This window comes from Dromaius novaehollandiae, chromosome 4, assembly GCF_036370855.1.
Source record: "Dromaius novaehollandiae isolate bDroNov1 chromosome 4, bDroNov1.hap1, whole genome shotgun sequence".
NCBI lineage: Eukaryota > Metazoa > Chordata > Aves > Casuariiformes > Dromaiidae > Dromaius > Dromaius novaehollandiae.
Genome location: NC_088101.1, coordinates 14,315,339 through 14,330,541, shown reverse-complemented (window position 1 = coordinate 14,330,541; position 15,203 = coordinate 14,315,339). Strand labels below are relative to the sequence as shown.

Below are 15,203 nucleotides of genomic sequence, written 5' to 3'. Positions count from 1 at the left end.
TCTAGCTCCTTTATTTATTGGTGGTACAGAAATCAGTATCTCTTACCCATATTAGCTTGATAGGTCACTAGCTTGGGCAGATGCATTATAATCTGTTTTATGAAGTGTTTGTTGCCTGAATCAGGGAATTTGATTTTTAGAGCCAGCATCTTCAAAATACCCCACCATCTGGCAGGACAGCCTCAGGTTTGCTGCTTAGCTCCTAGCTAAACTCCCTCCCAGTCTCTGGGAGGGCAGTCTGGCAGTAGCTGTAACATGCGTCCCTAACTTACCTTCACATTTCCTATGCTTTCTGAGGGGGTCAGAGTTGTGTTTGCAGACATCAGTCATGCCTCAGCCGCACACGGCAGGCCCTTAACCTTCAGAAACTCATGAAAGAAAGTAATCATTCCCTGGATGCATCTTTTTCTCTCCCTCATGATATGCATCAGTTTCTTTTTTCCTTCTGATTGTGGGGCCACAGGAGGCATCAAATGAAAATAATAAAGCAGAACTGGTCTTTTCCAACTCAGTCATTTTTTTCCAAAGAAGCAGCTATTTCATGTAATTCACCTTAAAACAGCAGAAACAGCCTTTTGGGGGATCAAGTCCTCATAGCAACATGTACACATTTTGTTACGTAGAAAGCACAGACATCACACATTTATGCTAGGCTGAAGAAACATACCTGTGGACAGTAAACTATTGCACCACAAGTAACAGTGGATAATACCACATGCTCTATGTTGTCCAGGATGTATACTAGATACTACTTTCTTTAGGAGCTCAGAGGCTAAAACTGAAATCATTAGAAAATCAACTCCCAGTTTATCTGCCTCGTATGGCTTAGTAGGACATAGACCCTAACTAGCTGTGCACCCCTAGCTATGGGCATCAAGGGCAAGTGTGGTGTTGCTACAACACCACAATAAAGTCACCGTGGAGTCTGAGAAGTACTTGACAGAATATAGGAAGACCTGCATTGTAACGCCTTGTTTGCCAACTTCACAGACCTCACGTATCCCCGAAAAAAATTTGCACCTTCCTGTAAACAATCATACAGAGAAACTCTTTTCCTGCATTCTGCATGTTTTCTTTATTCCTAAGCAGTAAGTAACATTTGTGTGATATCGTTGCAGAAATAATCTTGAAAAAAAGCCATAGCTCTCTAAAAAGGTGTAAGAACTTGTAATAATGATACTTCATTACTAGAAATAGAATCTGCTAAAGAAGTGTGTCCATCACTATCATACAATACACGTACGTCAGCAGAAAGGAACCCTTTTACCCTAGGTGGAATACACTTAATTTCATTCCCTTCATTTCTAAGAATATTGCATTTCATTACCTAAAACCATCTATCTTCAAAACAAATTTTAACAGCTGAAAGTATTGCCCATCACAGATGAGGAACTGTAAGAGAAAAGTTTTAGAAAGAGCTACTGAACCTCCTCTCTTTGTCAGTTTTCTGCAAATGTGTCTGCAGAAAGCAATGCATAGCCTTCATTTCAGGCTTCATCACCCACTACGTACACCAGGGGGATGGAGGCCAAGCCGACCGTGGAAGGAAAAGGAAATCCACCAAGAACCTGGCCGCAAGGATAACTCTTCTGCATGAACGATTCACTGGTTAGCTAGTGACATCCCAGGACACAGAGACATGCTTGAATAGCAGATATGCTGATGTATGCAGATATGTTTGCAGACATATATGTATATGCATATGCATTCTACATGCTAGAAGTATTTTGTACAGAAACATAGTTGAATTCAGGAATAGCTACCTTTTATTATTTTGGATTATGGGAAACACGAGCAATCAAAATATCTGTGATTGAAAATGTGAATTCACAACTACCTTGTTATGTAAATATTTGTCTGATCAACAAGTGTTTTAAGTAGTTTGGTTACATACACACAAAGCTATTTTTTCTAGATCTAGCCTTTAAAAGCTATGATATCTATATTAATAGTATTAGCTTCACAGGGAAGACTATGCAATTACTTCTACACAGAATTACGCTTCAGTACCTCTGAGGCATAGCCATGCTCTAAGCTAACTTTCCAGCATCTAGATTTATCTGTTGTATTTCAAAAACGGTGTAGAGCAGCTAGTGTGTTAAGTAGCAACATTTTTCACTATACCTTTCATCTAACTTTCTTCCATATTCTCAGTTTGGTCCCCTTAGATAAGAATGCATTTTAATTTCACGTTCTCTTAATTAGCTGTTATCATAATAACTGGGATATTATGGATCAAGTTGAGACTATTGTGTGAAACTTCACATCTCCCCAGTGTGCCAATTTGAAAATCGGGCAGAACATAAGCACAAGATTGCACAGCAACAGCACAAAATAAGAACAGGTTTATGCAGATAATGAAACGAATGCAAACAATCTCTTTAAGACAGTGTGACTATTTGCTACTTTCTCTAGTTACTTTGTGCCACGCTGAGCAACTACAGCCTAGTACCTGCAAACAGATGGATTTCACCACCTCTTTCTTGCTCTGTTTCTACTCAGCTAAAGAAGTGATTTTCTGTTCATAGCTGTTTGGACTTACCTCTGCACTGCAGGCTCCGTCCTTTGTGGGGGGATCAGGAATGTGCGGGGAGCAGAATGGTAGAGCGCTTCATTGCTTGCAATTGTACTGTCTGGATGCCAAGCACCATCACAGGGCCCCTTCCACCTCGCCAGCTTGCTGTGTTTCATCCTCCGTCCTTGTTTGCAGCAGGGTTTGAGCAGAAACAAGCTCTGCTACAACTATCCCTTCACATGGCCAAAGGAAGACCACTCTCCTGCATGGCAGCTAAGAAGCAGTGAAGAAAAGCAAGACCTCTTTCTCCTAGCTTATCAAGTATGCTGTTACTAAAAGAGCCTTATTACAGAGCCCTGCATTGCTAGGAAAGATCGCAATAAGTCTACTGCAAGCATGATTTTCACTGTTCCACCAGCCTTTATGGGGAAAATGCTGACCTCATAATTTTGCAACTATTTCTGACTTCTTGTAAAATAGTATTAATAGTAGGAGCTCATAAGAGAAGCAATTGAACATTATTAGAGCCCCTTAAAGGAACAACAATTCAAACTCAATTTCTGTTAAAAACAACATTATTTTACTCCTACTTAAGTTAGAATTAAACTGATCTGACTTTTTCCAGGCATCAGAAACTGAAAGAAGGCATCACATCTCTCTCAGGACTGGTCATTTTATTTTCTTCCATACAAGATTGGTTACAACTCTTAACCAGCACAGGACCACCAGATACCAGAAACAGTCCACCTAGCCAAACTTTTACACCATTAAAAAAATAAAAGGAAGAGAGAGATAGAGAAAGAAAAAATCTTTTTATCCTCATTTGGTCAGGCTACAGTGGTCCTCAAGTGAGGAAATGGGAACTCTCCTAGAAGTGAGCCACAGAGCCAGCTCTCAAACACTTGTTCCCACCTGAACCAGGACCCTATTTAAATCTCTCAGCTGAGCTGATTCACAACACCCATGGCTTGTTTTATTACAGAACAGAGCTAGCTGCTCTGCCAGGGCCAATTTAAGCCTGTTTAAGCGGATAAACAGAAAAATGTTCCAGGAACAAAACATTTTTTTGTGCCCGCAAGTTGAATTTAACAAATACTTCTGCTGCAAAAATAGAAAAGGGGAAGAATGTTTTAGGAAAATGCAGGAGTTTTCAGAACATTTAACTTGGATATAATGTGCTTGTTTCATTAACCGAAGATGGCTAAAAAGGCTGAAAGTGGAAGTCTTCATCCTGACTAAAAGCAATGTTCAATGTTGGACAACCCTTTGATTCATAATTTTTGTCTGGACATTTGGACAAGTGCCATTTTTGTACGTGGGTGAATACTAAGATCAGAACGAGAATCAGCAAGAGAGAAAGGAATCGGATATTACAGAAAGTTAGGTGGTGAGGGCTGGAATTTCATTATACTAATACCTGGGTGTATTGCAAAAATTAATTAATTTTCATGGCACCCTTTGTGAGATGAGGGAATGATACTATCTCTGGTATACAGAAAAGGAACTGAAGCACAGACAGCAGAAAAAAAGGACACGCTTTCACCATGAGGATCTAATTTGATAGACATAGCACATGATTTCACACTACATAGTATTACATAGCACTTAGTATAGTTACAACACAGCGTTTATCCACTAGTTTTTCTAAAAATATTAGTATAACATCATCAATCAACTCTTATAAACAGTATGTTCAGAGCATTCTCATGCAACAGTATGAGTTAACAGTTAATACCAGAAGGCTTTGACTAGTTCTTAAAAAATTCTTGATTGTAAGAATCTATCCAAAGTTTCTCTAATATCCTGAGCTTATGAAGCACTTAGTAAGACAAATCATTATAAGAACAGAAGTGAACTTTTTCAGATAAAATAGTCTGTATGTGAGTTCACACCGAGTGGTCTGCTTTCAGTATTGTCTAGCCTTCATTTGTTGAAAGCTGTATCTGATGTTAATGATACAACAGGCGCTAATTAGGGAAGAGTCAAGTATGTACTAGAGTAATCCTACCCTTTTTTTTCCACTTTTTGACTTAAAACTCATGGCCATTCCCTGCTAATTACACTGTATGGATTACTTAAGTGCCAACGTAAGCTGCATGAAAAAGATAACACTAAACCGGGAGATGAGTGAAAAGGATCTGACCTTCTTAGTCAAGGTCATTGATAGTGTAATTATTCTGATAGGCTAGGCATAATGATCTCGTGTGCTATCAAGACACCCAGGCTATTCAGTTCAGCAAAAAAACATTGTGTTTTTCAGTATGCAATCTGTGCCTACAGTTTTAACACACGTATTATAGCTAAAGCTGCACATGTTGATCTGCCTGAACACGGGACACCGCGCTCGGAAGATGGAGCAAGGGAAAGAAAGGAAGGTATTAGAAAGGGTTGTTGCACACACAGCTCCCACAGAGGAAGCGAGAGTAGCGATATCCAGATCTGAATTTCCTGGCTCCAGTCAGGAGCTTTTCTATTCCCTCCCCCAACGCTGCGGGAGCTACAGGTGATGGGTGCTGTGAGGGGTACAGCAGAACAGCCTCCGCTTCTGCTGCAAAGGGGTCCTCTGCGGACATGGAGAAAAGGCCAGAGTTTCACGTGCTACTGAAAAAAATATCAGTACACTAGAAATATTTTGTTCCCAGTACCAGTAGTAGTAGTGTAGCTGCAGCTCTGGTAGCTAAAAATATAGAAGAGAAGCAACGTTTCTGGAGAAAGGAAATATTTTTGTTCAGACCTGCTTATACAGCTGGACTACATACAGTGGACAAAACAGATAGAGTACATGAACCCAAAACTTGCTGGTTTTAGACAGTTGTATCAACTAATTTAATAAATACTTTTTTTTTTCTAACTCCACTTCTAATCTCAGTAAAATGACAGCAAAACACTCTGTGAAGCTGTGAGATTTTGGAAGTTTTTATTGCCATTATTTTATCTACTTGCAGTTGCTCACATTGGATCACTGAAAGGATGCCTAAAAGAAGACAGCGTGATTAATTATCATTTAGCATATACCATTTTAAAAGGAATTGGTCGCTATATTTGGCCATATATACCATTGACTGAGACATCAATGATCACATAATCTTTCCTAAACTAATTTCATTTTGCAACTTTTAGGAAATTTGAGTACAGGTCAAAAATCTGATCTAAACTCTGCTCTTAGGGCTTGTTTGCCTTGCCTTTTCAACAGGTTTTGCTTTCCAGTTTTCTAAATTCAGTATTTTTAATTAAATCTACTGCTATTTGGCATACCTCCCTGCTACAGGAAAGGATTTGCTGGGACACATCAGTAAGCATTTGTAAGATCCTGCACACTCGAAGAGCAGGTGAATTGACTGAGAGCAGAGAGTAGAGTGAACAGCTTCTGCAGGACTTCAGAAGCACTCCAGCATGTGCAGGTACTTAGATTTAGAGGCTGCAGTTTCTGTATAATGCAGAATCTCACAGATTTCCTCTTAAATTTAGTATTAATGAATGTTCTGTAACAGCTGTCATGTCACATTCAACATTTTTTTCCGACTCAGTACAAATCATCAGCAGCGTAGGTGCTGTGTTCCTGTTACAGAAACAATGTCTAATTTACTCTGAATATAAGTAGGCCGATCTGATCTCAATTCGCGCTTGTGGTGGCCTGATTTGTTTTCCTGCTTTTTTCTTTGAAATGTATTGGTTTTTTCTCCAGTATTGGTCAAAGAGTCTAGTCAGGTACGATCTAAAAGTATTAGGACACTTGAAAAAAAAAAAACAAGAGACAAAACCTGGCACCTCAAAAAGCAGAAAACAACTAAACAGTTAAGAGAATAAGGCTCAAGCTTTGTAGTTTCCCCGTGAGAAGGCTGAACACATCTGTGGTTAAGACAGTGCCAGTGTACAAGATTTGGAAGTGCTGTTGAATGCCCCGGAGAGGACACACCAGGAGCAGGATTCGGCTGCCGTGTGCTCCTTCTTGGGATGAAGCCGAACCTGAGGGACGTACGCGTCCCAGCCTCCACTGAGAAATCCTGGCAAAATCACCCCCTTGCCATCAGTGGGTTTTCAGTGCACTGTCCCACCAGCTCTACTGCAAACTATCACCAAAATAAAATGACCAAATAGAAATCACCGGCTCTGTGCAACTGGCCCATGTTTGCAGAAGCCGATGAAACGAGCCTGTGTGGGTTTATTGTGGGGCCTAAAGCACAGAGGGAATTGCTCTCACTTTCTCCACAAACAGTGGGTTGAAAGAAAGCTCAGTCCTCAAATAATCCCTGAATTTAAAAAAGCCTTAATCTGTATTCACAAAGAAATTACTTATGCATGCACAGTAGACAAGACAAAATGCAAAGTTTCACCGAACTTCAGGCTGGCTGCCCGTTTTTTTTTGATTCCTTAGGCTCTACAAATAAATTTCAACACAGCCAGGAAAAACAACAGTGTATCATATGGGTTCCTATAAAACCAAGGCAAGGATTTTCAGCATGTAGAAAACACACCAAGCATGTGATTAAGGCAATAACAAAATACTGCAACGCTTACAAGGACCCATATTTAACACATGACCAATCACTGCGGATTGTTCTGTGTGACAGGCAGGAAATTATGTATCCGCCCCATAGGACTCCTATCACAATTGAAAAAGCAGCTGGGGAAAGGGCCGGGCAGCTAGTGGAAACGCAGACGGCTACCAAGTGAAAGGCTTCAGAGAGAATCAGCTCTCCGAGGGCATGTGGAAACTCCAGCCTGAGCTGAAAGCAGGCCTATGGCTGTGTGGAGAAAGAAGGGAGCAAAGAAAGACTTCCTTCTATTAGGATGAAATCAAAAGAAGTTGATTCCAATGAATAAAACCAGTGAATCATGTTCCTGAAGTTTTACCAAAAATCAGATGTATTTTGCTCTCCCTTTTGTGCTGCATTGATAACAGAACATATGTTTCTTTGATAGGAACAATTTCTTTCTCACCTCAGAAGGAAAAGCACAGTTTCCCATGGCAGATGTCAAAATTATATGCTGGACTGTGACTTGTCCTATGTGTTTCTCTGACACCACTGTCTGGGTTTTCTGGAGTGCAGGCACACAGGATGTGATTCCCATTTTGTATGTAGATACGCAAAACTGGGGAAGTGGGTAGCTCAGGATGAGGGAATGGGAACATAGTTATAGGTGGACATGATTAAGATCACTACAGACTTTTAAAAACAGTCCCTTGTATGGTACAACTGAGCAACACTTGAATACTTTTCCCCCAAAAGAAGACGCAAAGAGGAATGCACGGGTGGTCCCGTGCAGTGCAGGTGCTACCCTCACTCATGGCTGCACAGCCGATGGTGCACGCCTCGGTCTTTTCCCAGCACAGAGACAGGACACGAGCAGGTTGCAAACCTCAGAGTGGAAAGCTCTCCAAGGTCCCATGATTTAGATGTTAGACAGCTCAGAGTTATTTGCTTAGAAGCAAATATCCTAGTGCAGACAGAAAACCTGATACCAGCACCCAGCTTTACTGCATGGCCAAGATAACAGCTGGCATGATGGACAGCAGTAGAATATTCCTATATATGCAGTGCATGATACTCTGTCAACCCCTTTTCTTATGAGGGATACCTTTTCAGTAGCCTCCAAGCTAGGGTAAATCAGTATAACTCCAATGATGTTTGTAGTGCCATGCTTAATCTTCATATCTGATCAGCATGCTTTCTTCTTGGTTACCCTACCTTTCCCGTGGAATATGCCAACCAAGGGCAAATCCCCTGGTTTTGATTTACAAGAAGTTTTTTATTTGTTTGTATACAAATGTAAGATATCTTTGTAAACAATACAATACAAATTTAAACATATTCATCCTAAAAATCATCGCCCTTTAGTGGAGTGTTTTTCCTTCTGTTATTCGTACAATCTTGCTACTAACGTTATATTAGAACCACTTGAGTTGCTCATAGTGCTTTCATACATCCACAAAAGTGCATGGAAACCCAGGAATTACGCGAGTGAATGGACAGACCTTTGTGATAGAGCATAATGGACAACATTGCTCCCTATGCCAACACAGCTCCTAAAGGACATCCCTCTTATATTACTCAACACTGATATTTTTGCTCTTTGTAAACCATTGATGCTGGCTTAAGACCCTTTGGTTGAGACTCAACAGCTGACAGACAATGCTGGGGTGACATTTGTCTTATTTTCAGAGCTGGCTCATCTGAGACCAACGCAAGAAAAGCCCGATGGCACTGCAATACACCAAGATTTGGGAAAATACTGACCATTTAATTTTCTCTTAGCTACAGTCCCAAAAGACAAGGTGGCACACGTGTCTCTTCCTCTGTGATGTTCCTGGTTTAATCCTTGGCTACAGTCTATCAGCTATTCTTTTTAGTTCTGGGATGTTTGTTCTTTGACTCTCACATAAAATATTCTTTCATCTAAATCCATGCAGGTAAATGCTTTCTTCTTCATTCCAGGTCAAGGGAGGCACTAACTTCACCGTACACAATAGAGGTCTCTGAATTGCTGTGTAAGCTGTTATGAAAATTAATGTATTCAAGTCTGTGCAAACCTCCTTCTTACTTAATCCTCATTTCTGGATTGGCAAATCTTCTTTTCCTTGGTGATTCAACCTCTCCTTTGGAATATGTATCTTTAATTACATTTTGCTATACATAATCCAAGCCATCCTGTGTCAAATATGTGACAACATAGAGAGAAAACTGCTTCACAGCTAGGGTGGCAGGCAGAAAGAAGGCTGTCAGGAATAAAAAAAAATGCTGTGCGTGGTTTCTTGTATTTTAGAAAAATCAAGGACTGTATGTAAAAACAAAAGCAAAAATCACAGCATCATTTTAGCTTTAACTAAAATAACTGTAACATGCTAATAAAAAAAAAACAACAAAGACACTTCAAAACTACGGTGAAACTTGCCTTAAAAAACAGCTTCACTTACTCTTTAGATTTCTACACATTACTTCTTTTCTCCTTTTTTTGCTTCCTAGAGAATAAGCTTTCCATGAAAAAAAAGTCTCTTGCTGTGTGTCTGCACAGCACGCTTCACAATGAGGTCCACAGCAGCTGGGATCTTTCAGTGCAGCAGAAAAAATCAGGTAAAAACTATTGTTTTAACAGTAAAACCACATTCCATAGGCTCTGCTGCAACCATCATCTACCAGGACTAATCTGAGTATATGAGAAAACAAATGGCTTCTGAGCACTGCAGTAGTAACCAAAGGAATTGCCTGGCTTGGATAGGGAATCCAAAACAGTGACGTATGTGAAGTGATGGCCTGCTGCCTGTACAGACAGAACATGATATTTGAAAGTTGCTCTTATGTCTGCTAAGATGATGAAGGACTATTATCCCAAATGAGATAAATTTCTGGAGTATCACTCGGGAACAAGCAGCATCTGAATTTATGTTGGCAATTGGCTCATGCTGTATTCTCCTCCAAGCAAGTTTTGGGTGCCTTGATTTTTTCAGAATGTAACTTGCTCTACCTTGATATAATTACTGATTTACAATTATTACTGTACATAATCATTTAAAAATCGTTCCCTTTTGAAGTGTTGCGAGTTGGGCAGACAGAAAAGTCAAGATATTTCTAATAACTAATAATTTCAGAAACGTTAGCCAAAATGCTTTTAAAAGCAAAGCCTTGTTACAAGTTCATTAGCAGTGCCAGGCATTTTCAAATCTGCCTTGGGTCCTACATGCCATTAAAACATTTGATGGGAAGTCTCTTAAATATGGTCCTCCTGTTATACTGTCTGTTGCTGTATTTATGCCCTAGATAATTAAGTAAGGAATTTCATTTTTTCCTGTCTTTACCAAATTAAACTCTATTCAGATTAATCTGCTCCATATGCTCATTAACTGAGTTATATTTCATATGCAGGATAATAAGATGGGATTTATTGTAGACATCCCAGAATTCCAGATGTGGCTCTGTGGTCATGGGTCGAAAAAGTGAATTCTCCTCTCTACCCCCACTTCATTCCTGTGTCAGACATTGCTTCTTAGCCGCCAAGCAATATGCCAGCACTGTCTGACAAAGAACACAGACGAACATACAGCATAAATGCCAAATGAAAAAAATTGCTGTTTTTTCTGAAGAAAAAAACTGTAAGCTTATTTTCAGCTGAGGAGAAGGAAATATGATGCAAATGAACAATAGGTATGGATGGAGGGATTACAAATTTCCTGCTTCCAAACAAATTATCTTAATTAGGCAAGACTCTCCTCTCTCTTCATCTCTCCTTTTTGGGGGGGGATTATTTTGCTCAGCAGTGAATGCTATGTTCTGTCTGCCATAGAGTAATGAAAAAAAGCAGCTGTGTATCTATGTTTCCTCAGCAATCGAACAAAAAGGCAAATAGACTTTTTTTCTTTTGCAATCATCCACTTCTGATACGAGTGGTGGTTTTTAGGCATTTAGCCTAGGGGATGTCAAGAATGCTACAGTGATTAAACATTATCTTGTCACATCTGTTTAGAGGCAATACATAACTCTTAAAAAATCTAGGCTGTGTTACCTTATTACCCATCTACACTGGCAAGATATGGGGCCTTATGTAAGACTAAGACCCCAGATGAAGATAGAAAGTAAAGAAGAGATGTGGGAGTTGTTAACAATAGGTCTGAGAGAAAATCTTGCATTTGCAGAGAGAGGCGCCTCTCGTCAAGTGCAGTGTCCCAGCTGGCATACAAGTGGCTTCATAAAAGAGAATACAGGGGAAAAAAATCAGTGAGAGGATTAAGCAAGCAAAGATCCTGTCATAATTGGCATGCAGCTATGTCATGTTTTACAGTACTCTCCAGAAAAATTAGGAGACCAAGACATGCTTCTGATTAGAGGCAACAGAGCTTGGAAACACTGGGTTAAGGTCTCAGAGTCTTGCATGTGGACAGTTTCTCCAAAACTGATTTTTTTTTTTTCAATATGGGATAGATGCTATAAACTATTCTCCATGTGGTAAAGATGTATTAACAACACTGTACAAAACAAAATTATTATCTGCTCCTGATGGATATAAAATGTCAAATAGCATACTTCATTAAAAAACTTGAACTGACTGGGAATGGGAGCTGTAAGGGTTCTCCCCATGACAACTAATATCCAGGCATTAATGAGCTGTCTGCGTATTCTGGATTACCCTACTAATCATGATGTTCTGTGAATAATGAATACAGATATTATACAAGCAGCAGCTTCATAGTGTTTTCAAGTCTTGGGATGGGGGCTTTTATTTATGCTGTGCATCTTTTCTCTGCAGCATCCCTGCATTTGAAGAAGTGAGCGGGCAGGTGCTCCAGCGAAAATGTGAAAAACTCCATGGCTGATGAGCATTAAGTGTCCTTATTTCCAGGCATCAGCAAGTAAACACTTAAAAGAGACAGTCTTACACTAGGGAGTAACTTATCAGGTTTGTTTTCTCCTCTTCCAGGTACATGGATTTACATAGAAAATGCTGGATGACTCCTTTGTTTCTAGGATCCATATATCCATAGATCAGACAAATTTGTGATTGCTAATGCCTTCCTGGGAACAGGCTCATGGAATCAGATACTTGGTAGAAATCAATGTAACATGACTGCATCAATTTATGTATCTAGTCTTGTAGATTTATCATTAATCTCCTCCTCCAAGTTAAATTTTTACTTCCTATTTGTCAAGGTTACTTAGAGTCTTCCCTCAGCATAAGCAGTGATCTAACATGTTCATGAAAGTGGACTCTTGTGCCCGAACAGCCTCAGTCTGTATAGAGGGATGGCATAGACTGGAGCCCATGGCTACGAGCTCTGCCTTCTCATTTATTTGCATAGCACTCTGCATAATGTTTTGGACCCTTGGGGTTTTGCCATAGAAGAGTAATAATAAACAAGGAAAATATTGCAGAAGTAAAATGCTCTGGAATGGGTAAGTTCTTCCTTTTTTACACAAGTGAAAAGAAACACTGCTCATCTGCTTGGTTTCTAACCAGTGATTGACTGAGAGCAACTCTCTAGATAAATATGATGCTCAGAAATCTTGTACTGGTGGTATATATGTATAAGCAGAAGAGGCTGAAGTGGATCCAGCTAATAAAGCTGGGTTTGTGGTTTTGCTTTTTCTTCCATTCAGTCACAGGATTTTTGTCTTACTTTATTCTTTTGTGATTTATCTTCTCTAGCCATGGGTTTCAGAGACTGGGAAGTTTTAACATGAGGACTCTAGGGAAGTAAGCAGTAGAATTGCTTATGCCATTTCTGTTGAGACTTCTGTTTTTACTCTAATCCTAGTGTTTTGGCCACATAAATAGAAATTATGTGAAAGAATACAAGAGATGTTAAGCTACAGAATTTCCTTCCTCTTGTGACCACAGACTGGCAGCCGTAGCAGCACCTTGGCTTTAAATCTTTCAGCTGTAGGAGATCAGGAGAGGATAAAGCAGGTTTCTTGTGAGTGATCTAGGCTAGGCTTCTTTTCGGATTTCAGTCTGATCACTCAGGTTAATAGGAAAGAATTAGCAGCAGCAAAGGGAGCAATCTGCAGGGGGGCTTTAGCTGCTGCAGTCCTGCATCTCGTGCATTATGCAACACCTATCATCAGTATTCAGTAAAAACATATTGGAGGACAAAGACTCAAGCATGCATTTACCGAAAAGGGCATGTGAAATAATACGGTGCAGGAAGAAAGACCCCAGAGACTGCCTACATTGTGCCTACTTGTCAGCATGATCACACAGCTAAAGGAAAAGAGCAGGCCTGCTTTCCACCTGTGGCTCAGTCACAAAGCTAACAAGGCCTTTCTGTCCCATTGAAATTAATGGCCATTTTGCAGTTTTACCTGAATGAGAAGCCGACATCTCACAGAAGGAACTGGGGCAGCAACATGTAATATGTCCCCAAACAGGAGGTACAAAAACAGTGGCAGAATACAAAAATACTATGGGGTTCCTTCTTTCCTTCCTTCAATGTGGAAAAAAAAAAGACAAAAAAAGAAAGAAAAAAAATGCTACTTCTGTAACTGATTTCTAATATGAGCCTATTTTCAGTGCTAAAAAATGAATAGAGCTCACATTGTCAACAGTAAAATCAGCTTACTCTTGAGGCTGATATGCTCTGGCTCTCTCCAAAGGAAGATAGATTGAAGGGTGAAAGACTTCTGCAAAGGAATGTATCCAGGACACAGCTCATATCTTGTCCATGCTTTCAAAGCTGCCCAGAGAGGGCAAGAACCACCATATTGCAGACAGCTGACTAAAACTCTGCCTGTATCATTGCTTCACAGAGAGCTGAAACAAAAGGAAAAGCCACACGAGGAATGGAGGAGGAAAAAGACAGTAGAAAATAACCAGTCTAAGAATTTTATAGGAGAAGGTAGAGAAAAAAGATGCATAATGTATTATTGGCAGCTAACAAAGCTAAGGGTAATAATAAAAGCCTGTTTAATGGAATGGACATAAAAGAACCACCAGGGAAAAGCAGGTCCACTGATAAATGAGGGAGATAATCAAATTAACAAGAACTTTATAATGGCAGGGTTAATGAACTGTTATTTTGTGTTTAGTCACCCAGAAGAGGAAAAAAGGTGAAGATGTATGAGCAATTACGCTTTAATGAAGATCTAGATAATAGGGTAGAAATAGTTGACTGAAGTAATGGAACAATGTTGTGGAATATTTAGGAGGAGATGTTGGCTAAGTGACAGGAACCTGTGTTGAAACCTACATCTCATTCACCCTGAAAATTCAAAGTGTCCAGGAAAGTTAAGAAAAATGGCTGCAATGATGGCCCAATTCAAAGGCCGATGGAGATAACACTGCCCACTAACAGTGGGACACTGTCATTGACTTCATTGGTTTGGGATCAAGAACTGAACAGATGAGCAGGTTGTGGGGGTGCTCAGTCCTGCAAGGTGGGGAGATGCCTGGACCCTGTCCAACAAAAAAAAGCACTTAAGTAGGTGATACATTTTAAGTACAAGCGCTGCTTTTCTAACTGCCGTATGACTCAATTTGCTTATAGTTAAGCATGTGCTTTGCTGACCTAGGGCCAGACGGCTCCTCAGTTTTTAGGACTGACCCCATCCAAATCTGGTATTTCCCTCTTCCAAGCTTTGTAATCCAAAATTTTTGGTAGCTGATACAGGGGACCTGAAGCATTCTGTAATATGTCTTTCCCAAAAGGGAAGGAGCGAACTAAATCCATAAATACATTGTTTCAAGAAAAAAATTCAATTTTTTTAAAAGAGTTTATCCAATTTCTTTTCTGTTTTGATAGTAGGAAGCCATCAGCTTTTGATCAAGGTAAAATGTAGTTAAAGAAAGTGAAAGGCAATTGGCTCTTTCAGTAAAACTATGCAGAAACACCACAGTTCTTGGCACACATTATAACTGAACACTGAAACTGCTGTTTCTGTGGACATAGATTTATACTTGCATTAAAATAATACACTGATGCTGTTTTTTTTTTAACCAATTTTTACACAAAAGAATGTATTCAAATTACAAATGCACAAAAGAGACAAGAGTGGGAACTACAAGACTGCTCTCTAGCTCAATACTTTATACATGGAATTGACAATCAATAGCAATTGCTGATTAGGAAGAGGACAATTCCTTAGCTAGAAGCACATTTCTGTTCAAATTCATACATTCCCCCATTTAAAAAGGATTGTCAAATTAGCCTTTTGATGTTCCAGTTAGCAATCATATTTCTTAAGCATCTCAACATTTAAGT

General features: G+C 39.7%; 1 long non-coding RNA gene across 1 annotated transcript in view; it reads left to right on the top strand.

Moving 5' to 3' along the window:
- The window catches only part of LOC112983827 (uncharacterized), a 37,895-nt gene extending 22,974 nt beyond the window's left edge, over nt 1-14,921 (top strand). The window contains exons 4-5 of the long non-coding RNA XR_010388884.1: nt 9,481-9,588; nt 11,756-14,921. This is a non-coding gene — a long non-coding RNA (uncharacterized LOC112983827). The remainder of the gene's footprint in view (nt 1-9,480; nt 9,589-11,755) is intronic.
- The last annotated feature ends 282 nt before the right edge of the window (nt 14,922-15,203 follow it).